The sequence below is a fragment of the Carettochelys insculpta genome, chromosome 6 (assembly GCF_033958435.1).
Source record: "Carettochelys insculpta isolate YL-2023 chromosome 6, ASM3395843v1, whole genome shotgun sequence".
NCBI lineage: Eukaryota > Metazoa > Chordata > Testudines > Carettochelyidae > Carettochelys > Carettochelys insculpta.
Window position 1 is genome coordinate 12,210,783 of NC_134142.1, and position 26,199 is coordinate 12,236,981.

The following is a 26,199-nucleotide window of genomic DNA, read 5'->3' on the forward strand; positions in this document are numbered from 1 at the left end:
GTTCCTTGCTGCCAGCCACATGATAAAACAGTCACACCCCAGGCCCACAAGAGAAGGGGGTGGCGCTGTTAGACGGTAACATCCTTCTAAATCACTTACTTTCAGAGAAGAACGGAAATTACGTTTCTTACAGGCTGTCACGTGACTGGGTTTTTAAATGGAATATGGAAGCCATTTCTGTCACCAATGTATGGAGTGGCACCCACCCTTGTACCAGGCAGGCCAAGTGAGGTGTCTGGGGAAAGCTGGGGATGCCCTGAATCTGTCGGTGTTACTTGTACGTCAGTGCCGTGTGTGTACAGTCGTCCCTCGAGTTACGTGAGGGTTGTGGTCCCACGTACCCTTGCGTAACTGCAATTCGCCTACGTTGCGGGGTGGATTCTTCCCCAGAAGGGCGCACTTTCTGCAGCTGGGGAAGCAGCAGGAGTACCTGGAGCTCTCTCTGAAGATAAGTCCTGGGGTTGTGGGGGGCAGTTGGGGAGGGTTAAGCCTGGCGGTGGGTTGGAGCCGTGGGAAGGGTACAGAAGGGTTAAGCCTGGGGTGGGTTAGGGCTGGGGGGGAGGAGTGGAGTTGATCTGAAGCCACCTGTGGGTGTAGGGTGAGCCAGAGCTGCACACGAGGGGGGTTTGGACCAGGGCCAGGGGAGCTGAACCAGGGGCAGGAGAGTTGAGCCAGAGCCACACATGGGCGTGGTAAGCCGGAGACAGAGTTGCGTGTGGGGGTGGTGAGCTGGGCAATGGGAGGGTTGAACCGTGGCCGCGCGCAGGTGGTGAGCTGGGTCAGGGGGGTTGAACTGGGGTGAGAGGGTTGAATCAGGGCTGCATGGGGCTGGGAGCGTTGAGCCAGGGCCAGAGGGTACAGGATTTTGAGTTGCACTTAACTCGCGTTAATGTGAGTTAAGCGCAACTGAACATCGCACATTTCAAGGCTTTACTGTCTATGAAGTTAGGGATATTGGCTCTACAGCTGTGTTAGAGATGTTTTAGAGCCATGAGCACACAATGGGAGGCATGATCTCCTCGCCAGCCCGCATGATGGGCTAACCAAAGGAACAGATTCCACATGTCCAATACGCCCCGCAGGAATTTGGGACTGTCACCTGTAATGCACCCAACGGCACTTTGCCACAGCAGCTTACCTGGGTCAGATGACCCTGACCCTCCAGTGCCTGATGGAAGAAGAAAGGATATTTTCCCTCCACTTGAAAAACTATAAGAGGGGCCTTGGCAGGGTCCATTTCCTTCTTTCAGTCCTCGTGATTTAAGCTTGTCTGGACAATGGGCCCATCCCCCAAAGGAGACTCGTAAAGACTTTCAAGAAATCAGCATAGAACATCGCTGGCCTGCATCAGTATCGCTAATTGATATATGTAATATGTCACGTCAGCAATTTTCTTCTCACCCTGTTCTTGCGTCCTTTGTTAATGAACCTTTTGACCCTGGGCTAGACCCTTTGGAGCCCAGAAGAATCTGTGTGGAATTGGTGAAACAGGTTTTAAGAATCTCTCATCTGAGGAGAGGGCTGTTGGACTGGGCATTTGGAGATAGCTGGGAAATCTGGGGGTTTGCTTGCGTGGCTTCTTGCTGGCCAGTGGGGCTGGCAGAGGTCTTTTGTGGTTAATAGGATTTGCCTTAGTGAGAAGAAAATCACAGCCTGGGCTGTAAGTGGCCCGGTTTTAAGCAATGATATCATGGATCGATTTCCTTAGCCATGCCCAGAAGCCCGGTCATATTACACAGGTCCTGTCGTATTGCTCCCACTGCAGCAGGGACGCAGAGCAGAGCTGGGTGTGTGCGCGTGACACAACAGTACCGGTAAGGCACTGAAGTGGGGGGGCTTTTGCAGGAGGTGGGGGTAAGGGGTGCAGGAGTCAGGGCAGGACTCAGAGTGAGGACGGGCTCAGGGCAAAGGCTCGTTGTGTAGGGGGCAGGAGTCAGGGTTTGAGGGTGTAAGGTCTCAGGGGCATGGGGTAAGTGCAGGAGGGGCCAGGGCACCATTTTGGGGAGTGGGGGAGGGGCTGCAGCTGCACACACTGGGTTACTACGGCTCTTCTTCCCCGGCCCCTGACAATCAGAGAGCGAGGGGAAAGTCTGCAGCCTGTGTGAATTCCTCCTCTGCCTCTCCCCTCGGCAGCCAGGTGTGATAGGAAGGCACACAAGCTGTGCACTTCCCCTGGCTCCCTGGCTGTCAGCAAAGGGGCAGAGGAGCGGTGGCGACCCAGTAGGTTCGTCAGCGGCCCCTCCCCCACCATCCCGACACCACGCTGGAGGGGAGGGGCTAGGAACAGGGGCACCTCCAGACCAGAGGGGGTGGGGTGTATGCTCATTGCACCAGTCTGGCTGCCTGCAGGTGAGCCCCACGAGCCCGGCTGGGAGTAGCTGAGCACCCCAGCCAGCCAGTTTCCACGGCTCCTGCTTACTTTCACCTCTGCTTCCCTTACAGTGGTAATGGAACTGCCTTGCATGCATGAAGAGTCACAGAGAGAAAGCCGTGCTAGTCTGTATACTATCAAAACAAAAAAGCAGTCCAGTAGCCCTTTAAAGACTAACAAAATAATTTATTAGGTGAGGAGCTTTTGTGGGACAGACCTGCTTCTTCAGACCATAGCCAGACCAGAACAGACTCAATATTTAAGGCACAGAGAGCCAAAAATAGTAATCAAGGTTGACAAATCAGAAAAATATTATCAAGGTGAGCAAATCAGACAGTAGAGGGGCAGAAGTGTGTGGGGGGAGGGGAGAGTCAAGAATTACATTAAGCCAAGTATGCAAAACAGCTGCTATAATGACCTAAAAGTTCCCACCCCGGTTCAAACCATGTGTGAATGTGTTGAATTTGAATATAAAAGAGAGTTCAGCAGCCCCTCTTTCCAAAGTGTTGTGAAAATTATGTGTGGCAGATTCTCGCCAGCGCCTGACCCACATCCTAGGTGAGTCTGAGACATCCCCAGCCAGAGACCTTTGGCTCTTTAGTTCAAGCAGTAACAGCCGACACTTTTAGGCCCCTGAGGCATCCTGGGATGTGTCGGCCAAGATGGCAGTCATCACACAAAACAGTTTTAATGCTGCATTTGGATGCCGGGAATACCACAGTCACTTTGGACTGCCCTTGGCTACCAGGCAGCCAAGGAGAAATAAGAACACAAGCCTCTGATATGAATGGAATGGACAGGGGCATTGCTGCTACCGTAGATGTACTCTGTGCCAGGCCATTGCCAAACCATCGCCAGAAGGCTGATCCCACTTCCCTCCTCTCATTTTCCATAACCTCCAGTACAACAGCCCTCAGAGCACGTTTGATTTTGCGTGTCTGCGAGTGACGCGCGAAACTGAGCTCTTAGGAGTCACCGTCGACCCCTGTGTTCCTCACGAGATGCGACGAGTGAAGGAGGTCGACGGGAGAAACTCTCCCGTTGACCTTCTTCAGTAGGGACGGCCAAGTAAGCCAAGCGCAGACACGCTGATTCTAGCGATGCAATTGCCATCGCTAAAATTGCGTATCTGCACTCAACTTACTTTGCCTAGCGTAGACAGAGCCTTGGAGCCTCCTCTCCTCCCCAGCAATCTGCTAGTGCTGCTGCAATTAGGGTGAGCATCTGTCCCATTTTTGGGCAGGCAGCCCTGGATTTCGGGTGCCGGAAAGGCGTCCTGACTTATTTTAACAAAGGGGCTAACTGCCCCGTATTTGGCCGCTTCCTGGCGCACAGGCACAGATGCTGGCTGGAGACCAAGTGGAGAGCATGTGTTCATGTGCTCTGGCTGCGCCAGAGGGAGCTAGCCAGGGCCCTGCAGAGGGAGAGGTATGCTGGGGCACAGGGGGTGGCTGTCTCCTTCTTCCTGACTTCCTGTGGCTGCTGCCCTGTTCCTGGCTCCCCGCACCGCAGGGGAGCTGGGAGAAGCAACTGAGTGGCTGCTGCCTCCTTCCCAGCTCCTCGAGGCACAGGGAGCCAGGGTGGCAGCCCTTGGCAGCTGCAGCTGGGGAGCTGCTTCCTCCCTCCCCCATCTCCCTGTCCCATATTTAGGACAGGGAAATACGGCCACACTATCTCTAACAGAACTGCCTGTGAGCGCTTTCCTGAAACGTCAGCTCCTCCGGAGTGGGTATGACCAGGGCACAATCAACTAATTCTCTTGCGCAGAATAACTGGCAGCAAATCAGCCTCCTAGTGCCCAGCAAAAGGGTGCGCAGAGCCTGTGATGGGCAGCCAGAGGGCCATAATGACCTGCCATATAGGGGACGAATTGCAAAGGCTAATCAGCAGGCAATTATCTGTCTTTAAGCTAGCACCCAGCTCACTGCTGTTGTGTCTGTCCCAGGAGAGGCACCCAAGTGCTCCACAGCCTGATAGAATTTAGCCTTGGGTCAGGGCTGCCTTCCCTGCCTTGGGTCAGGGCTAGTTGACGTTTCACTGTTGATTCAGTGATTAAGGTCATTTCCAAAAGCTCCTCTGTCACCCTGTATTAATCAGCAGCGCACAGCAATATGCTGAATATTACGCTCATTATCAAAGGATTAGCAGAAATATAGATCACAATAGCTACGCAAGTGAAGAGCCTGCTCCAGAACGCAATGAAGCCAAGGGAAAGATCTCCGTTGACGCCAATGGGTTTTGAATCAGGCCCCAAATCGCTCAAGGGAGTCTTTGTTGCCTGAATATCATTAATACAATAACGCATCATATATAGAACCATTGGGATTGGCTGGGCGCACTGCAGACTGTTGCTAGATTATCAGTATGAGACACTTACATTTCACTGGCTGTTTTAGGCTGAGCATGAGTTTCAAGATGACAGGCTAAAGGACCATTATCAATGCATCTTATGTTGTTGGAATACAAAAGAGCTGAATGGTCCGAAAGAGAAAAATAATGCACGTGAACTCAGAGGGGTAGCTGTGTTAGTCTGTAGCTTCACAAAAAATGAGCAGTCCTGTTTCACCTCATAGACTCAAAATTTTATACATTAGGTAATGAGCTTTCATGGGTAAGACCCACTTCAACAAATGCGAATGGAAACAGATGTGGCAAACAAATGCAAAGAAAGGGGATCCTACGTTTGATGTTAGCTAAACAGACAAGAACGTTCATGTGCAAAATAAGAGAGAAAGCCGTGCTAGTCTATATACTATCAAAACAAAAAAGCAGTCAAGTAGCACGTTAAAGACTAACAAAATAATTTCTTAGGTGAGCTTTCATGGGACAGACCCACTTCTTCAGAGCATAGCCATACCAGAACAGACTCAATATTTAAGGCACAGAGAACCAAAAAGAGTAATCAAGGTTGACAAATCAGAAAAAAAATTATCAAGGTGAGCAAATCAGAGAGTAGAGGGGCAGAAGGGGGGATGTCAAGAATTAGATTAAGCCAAGTATGCAAACGAGCCTCATAATGTCCCAGAAAATTCCAATCTCAGTTCAAACCATGTGTTAATGTGTTGAATTTGAATATAAAAGAGAATTCAGCAGCCTCTCTTTGAAGACTGTTGTGAAAATGCCAGCTAACAGGTTTGTGGATCAGGAGTGTTTTTATGTCTGTTTTGTGCCCATTAACTCTTTGTCTAAGAGAGTTTGAAGTCAAGTCTGACCAATATACAAAGCATCTGGGCATTGTTGGCACATGATGGCATATATAATGTTAGTTGAGGAACATGAGAATGTGCCCGTGATTCTGTGAATAACCTGGTTAGGTCCAGCGATGGTATCTCCAGAATAGATATGTGGACAAAGCTGACAGCGGGCTTTGTTGCAAGGAAAAGTCCCAGGACTGGTGTTCCTGCAGTATAAACTGTGGCTGTTGGTGAGAATCCTCATAAGGTTGTGAGGTTGTCTGTAGGAAAGAACAGGCCTGTCACCTAGGGCCTTCTGGAGTGTGGCATCCTGATTAAGGATAGGTTGTAGGTCTTTTTTGTTTTCATGTGCAAAGGACATTGCGCCTGCAAAAATCTGTAAAAGCAGTTCTGAACAACAAGCTCTGCTTTCAATGGAAGGGATCACAAATCCTGCTAGCTGTTCCAACTCACCCCAGATAGGCTGCGAGCCAACCCCTGCATTTCTGACTGTCACATCTCCCACTGGCTTACATTTCACATCACTCAATACAGCTTTCCAAAGGGATGGCATTTTTCTTTAGTGAGAAACGGACACACATACATCAAAGAGACATCCACAGCCACACTCACTAGACCCCAATGCAGGAATTTCTGGGAGTGCATGCCTTTTTTTTTTTTGTAAATGTATACTGCAATTTTTTTTAAATATAATGGACTTCAAAATAATCATGCATTGGGTGTGCATAAGAGTGGTTAATGAAAAACTTGAGTCAAACCAGTGACTGCTAAAATGACTTTGTCATAATACACTAAAAATATATACAGTAATAAGGGTTTTATAGAAATAACCTTCTGGGATTTTGCTGTAATATCATAACTGAAAAACAATATTCTTGTTTTCATCTTCAGCGTTTTTAAGTTAAGACTATATATATAAGGCCAGTAGTATTGAAATGCATTTTGGGTAAAAGCAAACCTTTCCTCATGACAGTAAGTTCACAGCAGTTTCTAAAACATGCTCACAGTTAGTTTCCTGTTTCTAGCGGCAAGAGCATGCTGAGAGACATATTCCCTTCCCTGCACCAGAGCCAGCTATCTTGGCAGGGTGCTGGCCAGGGAACTACAGTTCACAGGGTGCCTTGTGTTCCCCCATCATGCCCTGCAGGCTTCCCCTGCACTGCCCAGCAGGGAGGATGGGAGAGAAACCAGGCATGGAGTGGAGGGTTGCCCTGGCACACCTCACGTGCACACACACTCTGCCTCCGGGCCTGCTTCCAGACTGCTGCTGCCAAGCACAATCCACTCTACTGCAGCAACAACTGTCACCGCAATATCCACATGGCAACCCCCTGCTCAAAGGAAAATATGCTGCTTCTCCACTGTCCCCTCTGCCCGCAGGAATCAGCTGCTCTCCCAGGTTTAGTCCTCGCTGTAGTCAGACTGGTTGTCTATAGCCCTTCCCCTGCGACCAGTTGTTCAAGTGGGTAACTCCTTACTCCTGTGAGTAATCCTATTGCAATCAGTGTGAAAACTGGGGTCAGAGCTAGTCCTGTGAGAAGAAGCAGGATTGGGCCCTACATTTGTTGTACTAGTTTAACACATTTTAACACCCGGCGTGAGGGTTCAGGGGAGGAGGGGCACAGGGTGGGGGGCTTAGGAGAAGGGTTTCTGGGGGCTCGTGGCAAGGGGCGGGGTGCAGAAGTTAGAGCAGGGGTCTCAGGACAGGGCTGGGAGGTGGGGGTCGTTTACTGGGGACACCTGTGGCGGTGAAGGTGACACTGCCATGGCAGCAGCTCCATCTGAGGGGGGCAGGGCTGCACTTCCCATCCAGCGACTCTTCCTGGGAGAGCGCGATCGGGGGCTGCGTGCTTGCCGGTTGGGGGTGGGGCTCTGTGGGCTGGCCCCGGCCTCCAGCTACCTCCCCCTCAGCCTGTAGTCTGCTGGGGGCAGGGCGGGGCAGTGCTCTGTCAGCTGATGCCAGCCTCTAGCTGACCCCCACCCCCGAGGCCTGTACTGGTCGGGGGGCATCACTTTGGGGACTACCCCCAGCCTCCAGTGGCTCCCTCCATCCTGCAGCCTGTTTGGTGGGGCACTCCAGGCACGGACCAGGCTCTGGGGGGCTGCCCCCCACATCCAGTGCCCCCTGCAGCCTACGGGGGGACCAGACACTTGGGTCTGCCCCCTCCTTCCTGCAGACCCTCCCTCCAGCCTGTAGGCTGTTGGAGTGGGAACTAGGCTCTGAGGGCTGTCCCCAGTCTCCAGTGGCTCCCAGTAGGCCTGCAGGCTGTCTGGAGCAGGGCAGACTGGAAGTCCTACCCTACAACAGCCCCTCCATAGTCTGTAGGCTACCTGGGAAGGAGCAGGCTCCTGGGGCTGCCCCTTTCCAGTTGTCCCCCATGGACTACAGGTTGCCTAGGGAGGGCCAGGCTCTGGGGCCTGCCCCCACCTCCAGCGTCCGCTCCCTCCAGCAGTCCCCCCGTGGTCTGTAGGCTGTCTGGGTGGGGCGAGGTTCTGGGGGCTGCTCCCTCAACCTTCAGCATCCCCTCCCATGGCCTGCAGGCTGCCTGGGGGCTGCTCCCCTCTGGCAATCCCCTCTGCAGCCTGTAGGCTATCCACAGGACAGGGCAAGCAAGCTACTTACCCTTTCTTTGGGGCAGGTTTGAAAAGAGCAAGCCTCCCCCTGGGCCCTGCAGCTGCCCCAGTCGGCACAGTCAGTATCACAGTTCCCCTCCCTTTCACTTTTCACAGTCAGTTCCCCTCCCTTTCACTTTTCTCCTCCTTCTGCCCTGTCCCTTCCTGTGTTCTGGGAAATCCTGGGATTTCAGGCATTTCCCACTTTCCAGGCACCACCAAACCCTGCCACTTGTTTAAGTTAGAGTAAGAAGAAGCTGCATACCAAATTTTGTGGTCATAGCTCTTATAGTTTAAGAGAAGTTCTTGAACAAACATAACACAGACAGACAGATGCTCTAAAATATACATAGATGTAATAATTAAAAAAAAATTGAGAAGGAAATCACCGCACCCTGTCTCACTCAGCAGCCAGCTGCTAGACCAGCACCTGGATGTAGCTTAATTAAAGCACAAGTACGTAACTTATTTAAAAAGCCAGGTTCCTCAGGCAAGACTCCAGTTGATTTTGATGAGAATTACATGTACAAATTGACTGCAGCATCAGAATCTCCTCATATGTTGAACCATATGCCTCAAAGTCCGTCTCTACGAAATGGGTTACATATGCAGAAGTGCTCCCTCTTTCCCGTGCTATGAGCTTATGTCCGAAGAGCATAATCCTGCCCTGGCCAGTGCTGCTACACAGATCTGGGAGGGCGCACAGTGTGTTGTCTTCTCCAAGAATTCTGCAAGCCAGCACAGGATTCCACAGAGTAGATGTTCGCCAGCCAGAGCTAGCACAGCATGCAGATGAAAGCAGTTTACTCTCTACATGCTTGACTTTTGTGGTCTTTGATCAGGGCCAAGACAGCTGACACTCACCCATCTCCTCAGAAGATTGGAAAATCATCTTATCCGGAAGCTCACAACTCTCAATGAAGTGTGAAAGTTAGTACCATTAAGCAGGGTGGCGGGGGGCGGAAATATAGTGGTACATGATGGGATAGAGATAAGAGATCTTTCAAACATACTGGAGCAACAGAGAACAGGCTCAAGCCCCTGCTATGTAGCATCATAAGGAGGTTAAAGCATCACAGAGTGAACATCAGAATGAGACCAAGGAGCTCAGGAAAATGGAACAAATAAAATCAATGACACTTAGCAGTTTATTACTCCAGTCCTTGGACAGGGCTTTAGCAGGACCTATCTACAAACCCTGTGTCTCTGGATGTTCCCAAATTGACAGAGAATCAGGCTCATGCAGAATTGCTTCTGCTGTGAGCAAAAGTAGTAAGTTCAGACAAGTGAGTCATTCCATGCAGTAAACGTGAATGTTCAGATGCACTAGGGCTTATTCTATCAAAAGCGGTATTGCATGCCTGCTCTTCAGCCCTGTTGCTAGGATGAACAAAAACATGCCAACACATCAGGCTCTCAAACTCTCCAGTAATGTACACACCAGACCACACCCTGACCCTTCCTGACACCTGCCACAAAGCTGCCCCTCAGTTTCATGGATTTGCACAATTCAGCCAGATCTAGCAAACTGACTGCACAACGCCTGGTACAACACCATCAACCTAGCTGGTGCAATGGTCCTCACACACTGTGCTGTGGTTGATGGTGATGGATGCGTTAGGTATTTGAACACAGGAACTGTGTCATAAACCAAAGAGCAGCTTTTGGTGGTCTCAGAGAAGCTGGGAAATGACCAGCGGCAGAACTACATGCTTGGTGCCCAAAGCTGACCCCTAAGTTGGCTTTGGGAGTGGGAGTTACGTAGGGGTGGGAACAATTGCACTACTGCTACCACAGCTGTTTCCAGTCTGCAGACTAATTGCTTAATTACCCACAGCTCTCTAATGAGCACCCTCAGATTCCATTTCGGTGAGGCACTTTCTCCACGTGTCAAAGGAAGGAGGTTCTGGACCAGGCTTCCACTCGGAGTAGTGGGGCCAAACAGCCTAACTAGCATTGCCGTAGAATTTGATACACTTATGAACGGGCTCTATGCTGGGGTTGCAGGTGATCTTTTCCAGTTCTATGGACCTGAAGTGCACTCCTAAGTTTAACCAAGTCCCTCTGAGGTCAGTGGCAGTCTTCATGTGCTTCAATTCCTTGATGAATCAAGGCCTGTAAACCCGGCACTGTGTGGTTCAGTGCTACTGCAAGGAACCAAGTGCCTCTCCAGACTGAGTGCATCAAAAGACCACTGTATTTTTATTACAAATGCCACAGAACCTATTTATAAGCTTCCCAAGCATGGACTAAGGAAATGAGATTAGTTAATAGCATTGTCTAAGCGTTTGCTACTCAAGACCATTCACTTCAGCGGCAGCCAGCGCTATCGTAAAGGTCATGCTGTAACAACTCCTTGGAGATACTGTACAATTGCTGAAGGTTTTGCAACATGAGAGTGTTCACTCAGGCTTCTAGAACCACTGTGTGAGCTGCTGCTAACTGGAGGACAGCTGTGATTTTCTGGGATGGGCTTAGACCACTGCAAAACCACGAACTTTTCAGATGCACAGCCAGTGGTATTGTGCACTGGATACAAGGGGCCTACTCCTGAACTCACTGAAGGCAAGAGCAAAGCTCCCATTGATTGAAATGGTAGAGGATGGTAAGCTACTAAATTCCATACAATTCTATGTATATTATCCAATAATGACAGCCCCAAGATTTTAAAAATCATGCATCAGATCCCCCAAAAACCCAGGTGACTGGCATAGAAATCATAAGATTTGTAAAATAATAGAATGAGTTCCTTACATATGCTTCCTGGGGTTTGAAACTTTAAGGATTCTCATTTTCAAGCCTTACCTGGCAATCCTAAGGGCGAGAAAGTTACTTTACTGATTCTGATGTGACCACATGACTCCAGGAACTGGGTTTAAGAAACACACCAAATACTGTGAGAATTGCAATAAAATCCCAAGTGTTGGCAACACAGGCATTGAGGGAGTTAAAGTTTATTTTAGTAGGAAATTATATGGTTATATGTCACGATTTCTCGAGATAGCAGGGGGGGCTACACCTGCTGACCCAGTCCGTGCTCCTGTAAAATTATTATAAGGTAAACATACTCACCTCTGGTGCAGGCAAGAATCCCAAGATGTTCCAAAAATACAAAATCTGTGTGTGGAAATTCTTTCTTTGATTTTAACAGACGATGCTAACCACATGCACAGAAAAGACAGTTAAGTCAGCCAAAGCCAAATGCATTTTCAATAGCTCAGCATCACCTACAGTTACACCAAGCTTCAGTTTTGACAAAGTTATCCAAAAATCTCAGCTATTAGACTCAGGTTTGAAAGGAGCAAGCAAGGAAAAAGAACAAAAAACAAAAAGAAAAGAAAGGAAGGGGAGAAATGCTCAAACCGCCAGCAAGAAAACAACTCTAAACAGAATTTGAGGGTTCTTATTTAAGCCACGCTTTGCACATTGCACCCATAGACTCGAGGGGGATGGTCCCAGTAACCAGACTCCAGCCTGACTTGAAACGTCTACACTGTAGTTTTATACGCCATGAATCCGAGTCAGCTGACACAGGGCTGTGGCCAGTGTTTTATTGCAGAGTAGACAAACTCCTTGATTCCTGTGCATGTCTCAGATTCGCCCTTAGGCTGGCCTGGCTCTGCTGTCCTAACCCTGAATCAGGCAGGCTAAATGTCAGCTTCCAGTCCTCACTTCTTAATACCCTGTGACGAGCGCAGCACGAGAAACGCACAGGGGACACTTCCACGTGGTGACCCTAAGCACTATCCATAGACCTCATTCAGCACATCAGAACCCACACAAGCAATCAGCCCTTTGAGGTGCCCGATGAAATCAAAACTCCTAACTATCGGCAAAAAGTGAGGGTCAGTGGGATCAGGCTCCACCTACTCTTAGGGCTTCTGCCAAACTGTCAATAGGCGTCTCACCCAGAGTCTTTGGTTTAAGCCGGACTGCAATTCAATTATCACTATGAGCAAGGCAATTCAGTAGCTCACTGGTAATGGAATACAGTGTAAGTATATCCTAGAAAGGGAGGCCCTGGCATCAACAAGGAATAAATCATTTATTAATTCCAAAAATACTGGACTGAATCTGTAGTCATCGTAATAAAATTGGAAGCCCGCCACTTCTGTTATTTTTCAGGGAAAACATCTTAGCTGTAATTGAGTGTCAAATAATTATTTGCTTTCCTGGTGTTTTATTAACAAAACCAGCATGAGTGAAATAAGCTGTCTGCAGCTCCTAATTCTCTAGTTATGAAGTGCCTCTGTCGTCAGATGAGAACGTCTGTGTTGAAGAAACTGTTCAGCCAGGGCTTGTTGTGGTGACAGTAATGCATGTCATAATCTCTTCCCATATGTACATACATTTTAAATATTCAACAGTTAATTAGATAGTTGAGCGCATTCTTTAGCACCTGGGTAAAAACAGAATATTAGACGAGAAGAACTCAACCGCTGGCTAACTTCATAGGACATGTTTGTATGTCCACTTCACGGCATTTTATTGTAGGAGGGCTTGGCAGAGCTCCACAAGTTTGCACCTGCTCGTGTGCCATTCACACCTTCTCTAGCTGGCACTGCAGAGCCAATTTCTCCTTGGCCAGAGGAAATGTAAACTCTTTTTGCATTTAGTGCTCACATTTGGGATGTCACATTTTACTGTGATAAAACACCATCCTCAATATGGCATAATGGGTACAGATAATCCCAATAACCTTTACATGGTTTGGCCAGACTAGAGATTTCAGGCACCCAACCTGAGACACTTTACGGGGGCCTGATTTACAGAAAACTCTGAGCCCTCAACCTCTACAGGTCAGCTCTCTTGCAAGTGTTTTAAGACAAGCACCCAAAATCACTTTTGAAGGTGGCTTTTTTTCCCCTTCCATTCTTCCTCTAAATAGTTGCATCACCTAAGCACAGCTGAACCCAGGGACATTGTCTGTTGACCTGGGCAATGAAGGACACACACCATGAACTGAAAGTGAAAACTGGAAGGAGAAAAAGAGTTACCTGTTCTGTAACTGGTGTCCTTTGAGATGTGTTGCTCATGTCCATTCCAAGGTGGGTGTGCGCGGGTGTATGCCCAACTTGGAACGAACACAAGCAATCACTCCAAGAAGAATTCGCAGCTGCAGGGGAGGAACGGCTCTGCACATTGCTGGGAACTGCAGCCAGGGAAAGGGGCAGTGGGGGTTAGTGCCTGCCTCACTGGAGCGGGTGATGTGGGCGTCTTTTCTCTGCTGTTCAGAAAGGAGCCACATCTGTGAAGGTTTGTTTCCCCCTTTCCCTGACCCAAACATGGTTCCCCACATCTGCTCTACCCATTATCTGAAAATGAATGACTGATTTTTAAAAAATCCCTGAAATGTAGCCATTCAAAATTCCCACATTAAATACCATCCAATCTTTTCTGCCCGAATCTTGTCTAATAGGCATATAACCCTTCCTATTGTCTTCTGGTGTAAATCTCTCTTACGTTCAGCATTTGATTAGCAAGACAACGAAGACAGCATAGCAAAGTTTACTGAACAACATTAGGAGACGAGGAAAGGACTAGCTGGTGAAGGAAGTTTTGCCATTATGCAATCACCGTGATTAGTCTGATTTTTATGCAGAGAGATGCAGGTACCCTTCCTCCGACTGCACAGAACCCTGTTCTGTGAATAGTCCTATCAAACAATGGAGTAAAATGTTACTGAGAGGGACTAAGGGTCTCATGGCTAAGGGCTGACCCTCCCACCCAAGATCTCTGTAAGGAAGAGGAGGAGGGCTGGGCACTGTTCCCTGAGCTGTGTCTGTGATTCTGCCCAGGAACACCCAACCCTGAGGAGCGTCTAGCTACCATCTCCCTTCAGTGTGAGAAGGCCTCGTCTGCGCCTACCAGGGGTGAGCCTCTCACACATTTCCAGCCACGTTCCAATAAGCCTGTCAGAGCAGGCACCAAGGCAGGCTGAAAGAACAAACCCAAAGCGCCCCCGGTCTGATCAGTGCCGACGTGTGCTTCTCAGCTACCTGACTAAACTGGCCATGTACTATGTAAAACCTCCTGTCTTCACTCAGGCAGGCACCACTGCAGGGTGGTGATAGGCACCCCTCAAGCCTAAGCCTCTCTCTACAGTGTCCAGCTCCAGGTCCCTGGCCACTCATTCAATTCACAAGTGTGTGATTCAAAGCACAATACATCCCACCTGTTCCCCCGAGCAGCCTCCAACTCCTCCAAACCCCCCGTCTCCAGCCCCACCCCAGAGCCTGCCCTCCCATCTGGAGCACTTACTCTGACCCTGACACCCCACCCCTGAGCCCCCTCCTGCACTCAGAATCACACAGAATCACAGAATCACAGGGCTGGAAGGGACCTCAGGAGGTCATCTAGTCCAGCCCCCTGCTTCAAGCAGGATCAACCCTTACTAAGTCATCCCAACCAGGACCTTGTCCAGCTGGGACTTAAAAACCTCAAGGGATGGAGAATCCACCACCTCTCTAGGCAACACATTCCAATGCTTCACCACCTGCCTGGTGAAGAAGTTTTTCCTAATATCTAACCTACACCTTTCCCTCTTCAACTTCGGACCATGAACCCTGCATCCCTGGAGCTGCCCCAGATCCAAACCCCCAGCCAGATCTCTCACCCCCGGCCCTCCACAACATCCATCCCTCTGTCTCAGTCCTGAGCCTCCTTCCAAACTCTGAACCCCTTGGCCTGCCCCCACCACACATTATCCATGTGAACAATGAGTTTTGTGAGGTGCACCAATATGGGCATGAAGTGTCACCTGTCACCTGCACATTATACAATTCATTCTGCACATGGGCATAAAAAAATTAAAGAGAACATCGATGTACACCCCAGACCTGTGATATAGTCCAACAATCCATTGCCTGTACTTGTGAAAATGTCACCTGACACCCACCCCAGGCTGGCGGGTTTTCTCTGCAGGCTTTCTTCCCCGTAGATTTTCCAAACTTGGATTAGCTGGTGGTTCACATCCTCAGACACACGATACAGAGCAGTCAGACAGGGAGATAGGTGTCTTCTACCCCTACCTGAACACAACCTGTTCATCACTTTCTGCTGACCTGTCCTAACTCACACAACTTCAGAACATCGTTTTCACTACAGACACATACCTCCATAAATAGCATCTGCTCCTGCATCTCACAGTGACGAGGCTGACCGGGGTGTGGCTGGCAGAGACCCCCACTGACCGCCCTTTGGAACCAGACCTGCTAATGGACGTGGGGGGAAGTGGGCTGTTGCCATGGAGCCCAGCAATTCAAAAGCATTCAAAGCTCCTAGCCACTGCAGCCACTATGCTGGAGCAGTGGTAGACAGAACCCAGGGCCCTTTAAATCACTGGTGCTTTGGATGATGTTCTTTGCATAGAAGATCAATGCGGAACTGTGCTCTGCTTTAAAAATCGCCCTTTAACCTTGAATAAATTATACTCAACGCTAAATCCGAGCCAATTCATTTCCATGGGGCCAAGTATTGATCTCAAGGCATTTTGCCGTGTCAGCTATAAATCGGCAGCAGTAGGAGGATTTTATTAAGTTATCACCAGGACCAATGTTCCAATTACAAAGACGGCTGGATTAGCACCACTTTGTCCCAAGCCAGTGAATTCTGGGCAAGGGAGTTTCTGCCACATCTTGTTGTGCTAAGCAGCGAGCAGTGCCGTGTGCAGGGCTCGAGTCCAAAGACCATATTTTCTTTTAAACACTCTGCGCCAACAAGTAGCACTTTTAAATCACTTGGCAGGATTTGCCAGACCAGATCAGATTGTCATATCTGAATCATATTGTCTCCAGCATTGGCCAGCATCAGGTGCCAGCGAAGGCAGTTACAGAACAACCTCCCCAAAGGGAAAGTTTCTTCCCAACCCTCTTACTTAAACCAGTTCCCCTACCCCGTGAGGAACAAGAGAGTTTACACCATTCCCTCAAACTCAGGGGGTTTGGAATCTGTGTTACTGCATCATTTCTTTCCTTCCTTCCCATGTCATAAAAAGAAGCCATTTTCTGGATGAAACATAGCAAGCCATTTGTCCTGTTGGTTCACTCTGATGGCCGAACCGTGGCAGCTCATGTCAGAGTTGCATGGTGGGTGCTGCAACCTGGCTTTGCCACAGTTGGGCTAAAATCAGGTGCAGCCCAGCATGCAAAAGAAGGATGCCTACTGCACCAGCCTATACCAAGTGTCCTCTCTTGGGCTGGCTAGCTGTAGACAAGACAGAGTAATTGTACAAAGGCATCTAGCTCTGGCATTTATAGCATAAGGTTCCTTAATAGTAATACACTGCTCTTCAGCAATAGTTCTCTAACCGCTTTACGAAGGGCAGTATCAGTAGCTCTTTTTACAGAAGGGGAAACTGAGGCACAGCAGTGATGTGATGATGACTTGCCTAACCTCACCCAGTAACAGACAGGACTAGAACTCAGGTAAGTGCCCCAGTGCACTATCCACTAGTACACACTGCCTTCCAGGTGGTCCCTGTGCTCTCTGGCCCACTGAGTCCCTATAATAGAGCTGCCCCCCCAGCCCCCACCCACCTGTCTTTGGCAGTCAAAGAATGTTCTGAGCCAATTAGACGGCCAATTAGACGAGCTGTTCACAGGACCCTGGCCACCAGAAAGGCCATGACTTGTGTCTCTGTCAGCTGCCACCTACAAAACAACAGCAAGCCGGCACGTTTATGACTAGACTGATAGCACCATGCTGCTAAAGCCACAGCAGTCCAGAACAGGGACTAGGGCTTCTAGGATACTGAAGGAGGAAGGGCTGGTACTGCATGATTTTGGGGAAGGAGAAGCCTTTGGAGGAGGGTGATTACTCAAGCAGGAATCCCTCCAGAGTTACTGTACTTACACCCCCTCCCTCCATGTGGCTGCAAGTCCCTTCCTAAGGAGGTGTTTTAAACCAGCACTGGGTGGAGGGCATGGTAGACCTGGTCCTATGGAGTTATGCTACCATGAGATAGCTAGAAGTCACAGTAAGTATGCTGTAGCCCTGAGCCAGAACACACCAAATGTCCTGCTCATGCCAATGTGCCCAGGACAAGGTGGAACATGAGACCCAGGTGCTAGTTTAGGGGGGTCTGAGACACAACTCCCATTTTTTCACACCCATCAGGGAGTGCAAGCTGGCAGCATTCCACTTTCCTTTCCTTTCTCTTTGGTATCCTGCCTGGTCACTCCTGCAGTCCATTACAGGGACCGTGGATGTTTCACACAACCCTCTACTCTCGGTGCCAAAAGCAACATGCAGGCACTGAAGAGCAGTTGGTGGGACCTCCCCATGCCCATTCGAAACCAGCCTCTTTGAACCACGTTAGCAAGATGTTCTTTAGGCTGGTTTAAACATTTGCAGGTCAAATGGCTTCTGCCTTGGTTTGACTGGCCAGCGCGTGTTGGTCCACTCCTGGGCTTGGTACAGGAAGACAGTGGGAGAGTAAAGGGCATTTCCAGCCAAACTTGCGTTCCTGATATTTCCAGGCACCTACCCAGCCTCTACAATAAGTTACAGCAGCACTGAAGTCTGCTCTAGCAAACGCCCTGGACGCAGCCCAGGGACATCCTTAGGATTTATGGGGCCCTACACAGCACTATTAAACTGGTGGCCCTATGCTGGGGGAAGAGGGATGACAATTTTAAATAAGTATCAGAGAGGTCGCCGGGTTAATGTGTGTCTTCAAGAACAACAAGAAGTCCTGTGGCACCTTATAGACTAAGAGATATTTTGGAGCATAAGCTTTCATGGGCAAAGACCTGTTTCATCAGATGCACGAGTCTTTAAATGATGTGATTTTACAGGTTGAACCTCTCTCATCCAGCACCCTCGGGACCGTGCCAATGCCAAATGAAAGAATTTACCGGACCATGGGAATTCCATATTGTCTAGCAGCATTACCAACACTTCCACTGCTCAGTGGGTCCTTAGAAGACACTTAGGGGTAAAGTACAACTAAATAACAGCACAGAACACTGAGAGCCCTGACTCGTGACTGTAAACAAAGTTTATGGGACCACGGAAAATTTGGCAACACCCATGATGAGTGGTCGTCCGGCTAACTAAAATCATGCTGGATTATGGATGTTGCTGGACAAGAGAGTTCCAGACTGGAGAGGTTCAACCTGTATAATGTTCAGCAATATACTAATGAGATATTTTTAAAGCAAGTTTTAAACTAAGGCCCTGTCAAGTAGCCTGGTAAATTCAGAAACTGACAGTATATTCCTGGGGATAGCAAATGCCCACTGAATCCTTTCATCACCACTTGAGTGGCTCTTTCACGGGTTCAATGTCTGCTAATAGCTCCGTCTGATTTTTTTTTTTTTTTTTTTTTTTACTTTAAGTTAACTAGATCCTCTCTGGAGGAATCAGAGCTACAGAACAGGGATGAGAAGAGAGGAATGGGTGAACATTATGACCCTGTAATTTTTGGGTGCTCTATGCAGCTGTGCAGTCTGCATAGAGGTAAGGGGGGCTCCAAGGTAGCCCCCTCCCGCTGCTGCCTTTCCAAGGCCCCTGTACCCAAGACTGGGAGGAGGGGTGCTGCAGAGCAGGATTGGCAGCTATCACACGGCAAGGATCGAGTGCAGCTCCTCTACACAGTTCCACAATATGGAGCCCAGGCCGTGTTCTAGGGCAGTGGTTCCCAACATTTGCACTAGTGTGGACCCCAATCGCCCCCAAAACCACTCGCAGACCTCCACCAGAGCCAATACTAGCCGCTGTGTACGTATCATTTGGGAAAAAGGAAACCACAGCATAAATGTTCGGACAGCAATTAACAGCATTGTTGGAAAATATTCAGTTTAAAAATAAAAATGGATTGTAACTTTGCAATTTATTTAAAACTTATTTTCTATGATCATTGTTATTTTTTCACAGACCCCCTTACCGAGCTCCCCCCAGCCCCCCATAACAGTATAACCAATATGGTTTCTCGAGCCATTTTGAGAGGCCTATAGCTTGTCTGCAGCCAGACTAAAGAGCAGCAGCCATCAACTGTGAAGCTACAGGTCACATACTCACATTCCATCTGTCTTTCAGCACAAGAGTAGCATATCAGGCTGTTAAGAAGAAGACCACATCCTAGCGCCACCCACTGTTAAACAGATCTCAAGATGGGTAGAGAAAACTTAGTTACCATCATTTCGTCTGGCAGGCAACGACTTATCAATAGGTGAGGTGGAACCACCATTCTCTGATGATTGTCTTCACTTTTCTACTGTTTTCTGTATATTCGCTGTCTGGTTTGTAATTGCTCCTGTCTGCTGTATAATTGGTTTTATTAGGTGTAAATCAGTGAAGGTGGTGGGTTATGATTGGTTAGGTAATTCTGTTACCACAGGTGATGACTGGTTAGTAAAATTGTACTAAAATAATTGGTCAACGTATAGCTAAGCAGGACTCAAGTTTCACTACTTAAAAACTGGGGTCCAAGAAGAGAAAGAGGAACATAACATCAAGGGGGAGGAAGAAGAACAGAACATCCAGGGGGAAAAGGAGAACAGAACATCAAGCAGGAGGGAAGAAGGAACACCTTAAGGAGGACTCACCCCAAGACCCTGAGGTGCAGGAACCAGCATCCAGAGAGTGATTTTTATCTGTCCCAACAGGGGAAGTCTGCCTGCCTGCCTTATCAGGACTGGTGAGCATGACACTGCGTGCTTAGCATGTATTCTGCTTTCTTGGCAATTGTACATAAATAGAGAATAAGAATATTACTGTGTAAGGCTTTTTCAGTGGCACAGATCCTGCATACCCACAGGGAATTACCCCCTGAGCCCTAGGAAATGGGGAAGGGTGGGAGTGTAAATTAACAGGGTCACACCATGAGCCTACGGATTGGGTAAAGGTGTGTATGTCCCTGAGTGTGGAAGGGATGAGAAATCTGTGTGGGTAACACACCACGCAGGGGTGTGCAGACCCCAGTTTAGGAACCACTGGTCTAGGGCCCCATAGGGTCTGCCTGCTACATTTCAGAGTGAGCAGAAGTGAGCCAAGGCTCACACAAGTGCTCTAAACATATCAGGGGGGCCAGAACTTTAAAGTCGTGGCAGAAGACAGAGCTTGGACTCAGGAACCCTCCCTCTCATACTCTACCGAGCCTGAGACACAATTTCAAAGCCCTGGCCGCCAGGCTCTTGTTGGAGCACCCGTGCAGGCCTTGCTGTCCTGTGTTTGCTGAACGAAGCCAAAGAGCTCACCCCTGCTCTCTCCAAAACAAAGCACACTCCCCCAGTCTATCAGCCCGCAGCACATTCTTCAAGCCAGTTCTACAAGAGTGTGGCTCGCCATCTTGTGTTATAAACTCTTGTGTTATTAGTACCCCTGTGGCTTATTATTTGCTGAGCTGGTACAGAGAGCTATTGAGAACAAAGAACAGTGGAGGGGCCCTGCTCTCAGGCAAGTTAAAATCGAAAGGCCAAGTTCTGCATTGATCGATACCTTGTTCCCTGTGTGCTTGGGAGGATGCCCAGGAGAGATTCAAATGATTAGCCCAGAGCCCACAGCCAGCAGCATGTCTTTCTCCTGGTGGTGCACATCCACGCATGCCTCAGTGCACATAAAATTTATTCTGCACATGGATGGAAAAAATGATTGATAACCTGTCTAATTCCCTTGGGTTTAGGATGGATGGTTTGGATTGGGTTTAAAATACACAGCTAATGAGGCAAAAGGCTGCGTCAGATGGGTCCACAGAAAATTCATGCTGACTGGGCTGCTCTTTCCGCAGAAAAGCTTAGCGTAATCTAAACAGTGCCAAGCACTTCATTGGGCTGAAGAGCATACAAAAGACTTCCTGGTGGGAAAGCTGGGAGCTCTTGGACCAATACAGGGAATTGCTTTTCGACAAACACGACACCAAAACTCATTTTTCCCCAGCATGCTACATTTTGTACTGCAGAGCTCAGAGGAACCCAGAGCAGCATTTTGGAGCATGTGATGGATACCACAAATATGGTCGTTGCACTCTTTGCTGCCTTTTATCCCTTTATAACTCTCGAAGCCATGCTTCCCAAATTACAGGCTCAGGTTAACTACAAAAAATGCCTCTTTCTTACAGCTGCAGAAGCATCTGAAACCCCCAACATGTCAGAAGCTCAGATGTATTTTCCATCATGGCTGGTCTCAGATGAGGAGTTGGTGTCCCTTTACAAGGTAAATAACCACCTTCCCAAATGTCCCTTGTCTGTTTTACTCCATGATGGGGACTAATTTAGCTGTAACTGCTCAAGAAAGAGATCTTGGAACCATTGCGGATGGTTCTCAGAAAACACCACTCAATGCACAGCAGCAGTCAAAAAATAAATAAATAAAATGTTGGGAATCAATAAAAAAGGGGCAGAGACTAAGACAGAGAATATGTTATTGCCTTTATATAAATCAATGGTATGCCCACATCTTGAATGCTGCCTACAGATGTGGTCACCTCATAACAAAATAGATATCTTGCTATTGGAAAAAGTTCAGAAAAGGGTCACAAAATGACTAGGGGGTTATAAGAGAAGAGATTAAAAAAAACTGGGACTTTTCAGCTTAGAAAAGAGGAGACTAAGAGGGGATATGATAGAGGTCTACAAGATCATGACCAGTGTTGAGAAAATAAATGAGGAAAAGTTATTTAGTTCCCATAACACAAGAACTAGGGTCATCAAATGAAATCAATAGGTGCAGGTTTAAAACAAACAGAAGGGAGTATTTCTTCATGCAATACATAGTTAACCTATGGAACTTTTTGCCAGAGGATGTTGTAAAGACCAGGACTTAAACAGAGTTCAAAAAAGAGCTAGATAAATTCATGGATGTTAGGTCCATCAATGGCTATTAGCCAGGCTGGCTAGCAATGGTGTCCCTCGCCTCTGTTTGTAAGGAGCTGGGAATGGGTGATGGGGGAGGAATCACCTGGTGATTCCCTGTTTTGTTCATTCCCTCTGGGACATCTGGCATTGGCAGAAGACAGGGTACTGGGCTAGATGGACCTTTGGTCTGACCCAGAGTGGCCATTCTTATGTTCATCACAAGTATTGTTATACAATACATCACGCACGTGTCTTCTTCCAGGCCGACTCCTACACCTCCTACACCTGCAAAGACCCCCACTGAGTTTAATAGGACTGTTTAGGGGAATGAGAACTACACATTTAAAAGGTTTCTAGGATCAAGACTGTGGAGTGTAGCGTCCAGCGAGCAGATTCCATTGGCATCAGTCACCCTGCTGGTTCTCAATCTAATCACAACAGGAATTCAGGGATGCCCATTTGCTCTGGCTTCTGTCGGGTATGCACAACAGTAGCGGGTGTTGCTTCCTCTTCCCTTTTCTCAGAGAGCTGATCAGTCCCCAGCACTACAACAGAGTAAACATGTTTGTGTCCGTTTTCTGAAGAGCGCCTGTGCCAGTGAGCCTTGCAAATGGAAGGCTGCATCCTGTTATATTTCTATGACTCCTCCCAAAACTCAGCTGCACCTGCAGGGCACACAGTGCAACTCCACTGACGGATACGTGCGTGCCTGTAAGCCAGGTTTCTGTTCCCCTGATCCTGGACCACTGTGGCTGAAGGCTGCTGTAACTTGTGGTCCGTGGCAGTTGGCACAAGAGGCTATCAGAACAGCTGGCTATCACAGCACAGAGAAATCCCACTTCCCTACACCTAATCGGGAAGGGAAGGGATACATGATGCTGTTCTGCTGGCACTGTAATATGAGAGTATCCCTCTGCAGTGTGGTAAGCTTCCAGAGCTGTCCGCAGACGCATTAAGGCTGCCTTGCACCAGAGTATCAGCTGCATTCAGTCTCCTTTGTGCTCTGTAATATCTAAGGCAGTGGTTCTCACCAGGGTCTTCCAGAGGGTACATCACCTCATCCAGCTATTTGCCTAATTTTACAACTGACTACAGGTTGAACCTCTCTAGCCCAGCACTCTCAGGTCCTGACTGGTGCCTGAATTTGCTGGACAACAAGAGATCAATCTTGTCCAGCAGCATCACCAACACTTCTACTACCTACTGGGCTCTTAGAAGACATTTAAGTCTAAATTACAACTAAACAACAGCACAGAACAATGAGAGCCAGGACTGGTGGCTGTAAATAAACTTCATGGGACCGGGGAAACTCGGCCCAAGATAAATGGTCATCTGCCTAACTAAAATCATGCCAGACTGTGAATGTTGCTGGATGAGGGAGTGCTGGACTAGAAAGTTCAACCTATACCTAAAAAATCCTAGTAAAATTAATAGAAAGTAAAATTTCATAGGCAATGACTTGTTCATACTGTTCTATGCGTTATACAGTGAGGCCTAACTACAGTACTTGTATTCCAATTTAATTTTATAATTAAATGGTAAATCTGAGAAAGTCAGCAATTCTTCAGTAGTAGCATTCTGTGACACTTTCGTATTATCAGGTCTGATTTTGTGAGCAATTTTGTGACCTTTTTAAATGAGGTCAACCTTAGGTTATACAGGAAAACACAGACTCCTGAAAGGGGCACAGTAATCTGGAAGTGTTGAGAGACGCTGCTCTAAGGCAATATGGACAGTAACGTGCACCTCCAAAAGATTCCCACTTCCATTAATGGAATAATGAGCATGGATATACCGGATGTACTTTAAAAATCTCCCTCTCTTAGCAACCAGTCAATAACGAGTAGGACATCGTCATGTCACCCTCCTATTTGTGAGTCCGCTGACCAGCCCTATTCCAGAGCCACAGGCCTTACCACAGAAGGGGCAAGGGGTGACAGCTGTGACGCTGCACGCACCATGCAGAGCAAACACAAGCGAGGCAGTAAAAAACAAAGAAAAGGAAATAGCTGAGACAGTCATATGAAGTATGAGGTAAGTGAAAAGTGTGATCTGTCGATGGGCATTTTGCTAGTGCCCATCAGCACAATATCAAAGTGCTGTGAACAGAGCCAGGCATTTTCAACTGATCTGACTCATAACCAATGCTGTAACCTCTTCTCATCTCTCCAGTAGCACATTCCGAGATTTCTGCTTTCAGCAGTGAAATCATTTTCTATACACTTGTCAGCCTATTTGAGTCCTGTTCTGCTCCAGTTGAAGATAATGGCAAAACACCTCGTGACTTCAGAAGCATCAGACCGAACCCATATCCATATGTCTCTCTGAAACAATAATAACGTGGCTGCATTTCACAAAGCCTCCAGCCTTAACAGGTCATTACTATCTGAAGCTGCCCTGTTCACTCAAGAAATCATGTATTGAACATTCAAACCTGAATTATAGTTAAAATATACATCAAATCCCTAGAGCCTGAGATAAGTATTGTGGTTTGTATAAACTTTGTAAGTGGAAATTTACATTTCAAGAAGAACTTCCAACAGGTGCATCTTCAAGAGTGGTGGCAGTTTTGAAGGTTGGGGACAGTCAGACAAACACAGGTGAATTCAGGAACAGGAATTGGCCACTTGGCCAAAAGTCCGGTATCTCGTCTTGTTAAAATGTAACTCGATGCCAGGTTCACCGTCTTCCCCTGTAACCTGCCTTTTCAACACAGAGATCGAGGTACCACTTACCAGCTCTGCTTGGGTAACCTTCCTCAGTACCGCACCTGCTCTGTCAACATTCCAAACACTGTGAGCTGCTCCGAGTAAATCCCAGTCTTCAAACCCCTTAACACGTTTGTTGCCCCAGATTTCCTCTTCATTAAGGTAACAGAATCCTTTGCCAGATGGTTACCAGCACCACACGGGCAATTCCAAGAGGACTCTTACTGGGTTTTATAGCTTCAACTGCAGAAATGTGTTCTCACAGGCAGCCTTATAATGTAAGGGAATGTCCTGGCTTTTGCAAACTGCTGCTCCTGGATCCCTTCTGCTTCTCATTAAGATCCTCCTGTAGCTGAGGGATGATCTCTTCCCCCAGGCTGACGGTTTCTGTCTCGCCTGCACTGGCAGTTCCCAGGCTCCCTTATGGCGTGGCCCTGAAATTACAAATATGGACAGCACCAGCATCAACATGCTGTCCTGAGCTGCTTGCAGAGCCTCTTGCATTAATGGCATTGGAGTTGTTTGGCACTGCTGAGGGAGGATGTTGGGGGAGCGAGTTGGGGAGCATAGTTCTGAAGGGGACACAGAAGCCAGGTGAAACGCAGCAGAAGAATCAGCAGTGGTGAGTACCTTAGTCTCTTCCCTTTTAGAGCCTGGTGATTTGCCCCTGCCCTGCCTTGGCTTATGCTAAGCTCGGAAACAGTGCTGGGTGGCCAACGGCACCAGCAGGGCATTGCGCACTGATACGTCGGTACTGAGAGCAGAATCTGACTGGTCACGCGCCAGAGCTAAGGTGCATTCCAGGAGGAGAGCTTTTAAATGAATGTGCCACCCCTTCCAGGTGGGAGGCTTTCAGGGTTTGTATCCCTGATGGGTACCTCTCCTAAGCACTGCAAACAGTCACAGAGGGGGTCACTAAATGACACAGGCCAGCGACCCAAGGCTGTGTCTAACCAGCAGACTAACTGATAATAAATTAAGAAACAAAAGAAATTATTTGCAGGGAAAACACAGTCCAAAGATCTGGACAGAAGGATGGATAATGCTGAAGCAATCAAGTTCCAAGCACCATCACTGCCAGCAAGAAGGATCTAAGGATATGGGAGGCCCAGGAGCATCCTATACAGTGCAGCATATGCTCACCATTCCAGGGGGCACTAGAGCCTGCCCCCCCCATGGATACTGCTAAGGGAAAGTCTTCTGGTAGGGGTGCATGTGGCAAGGACACACACCTACCCTGAGTGGATATGAGCAAGCAGTTGAAGAATAGTCATTGTAAGGAAAAAGCAAAGACCCTATGGTAGCTTCACTGAACACACAGAGGACTCCCAGCACACTGTTAAAACACACCTGAGAACAAAAGCAGACTCACTCAGCTCAATAGGATTGTGGTGTCTATTCATCAGTGGAGAAGATATTCATCTTTTGCACCCTGCTTCTGGCAGCAGACAGAAGGCAGGGGAAGGAGAGCAGTACAGAACTCAGCTGGAGCTGGGGTGTCTCTCCCTCTGTCAGAG

General features: G+C 48.2%; 1 protein-coding gene and 1 long non-coding RNA gene across 2 annotated transcripts in view; one reads left to right on the top strand and one right to left on the bottom strand.

Moving 5' to 3' along the window:
• The window catches only part of SLC35F4 (solute carrier family 35 member F4), a 181,663-nt gene that overhangs the window by 64,948 nt on the left and 90,516 nt on the right, over positions 1 to 26,199 (bottom strand). The gene's annotated exons all lie outside the window — the stretch shown is intronic.
• LOC142014164 (uncharacterized) lies at positions 1,772 to 24,579 on the top strand. Its single transcript, XR_012645877.1, has 6 exons — positions 1,772 to 1,814; positions 19,219 to 19,351; positions 19,569 to 19,819; positions 21,239 to 21,333; positions 23,801 to 24,008; positions 24,147 to 24,579. It is a non-coding gene; the product is annotated as an uncharacterized LOC142014164 (long non-coding RNA).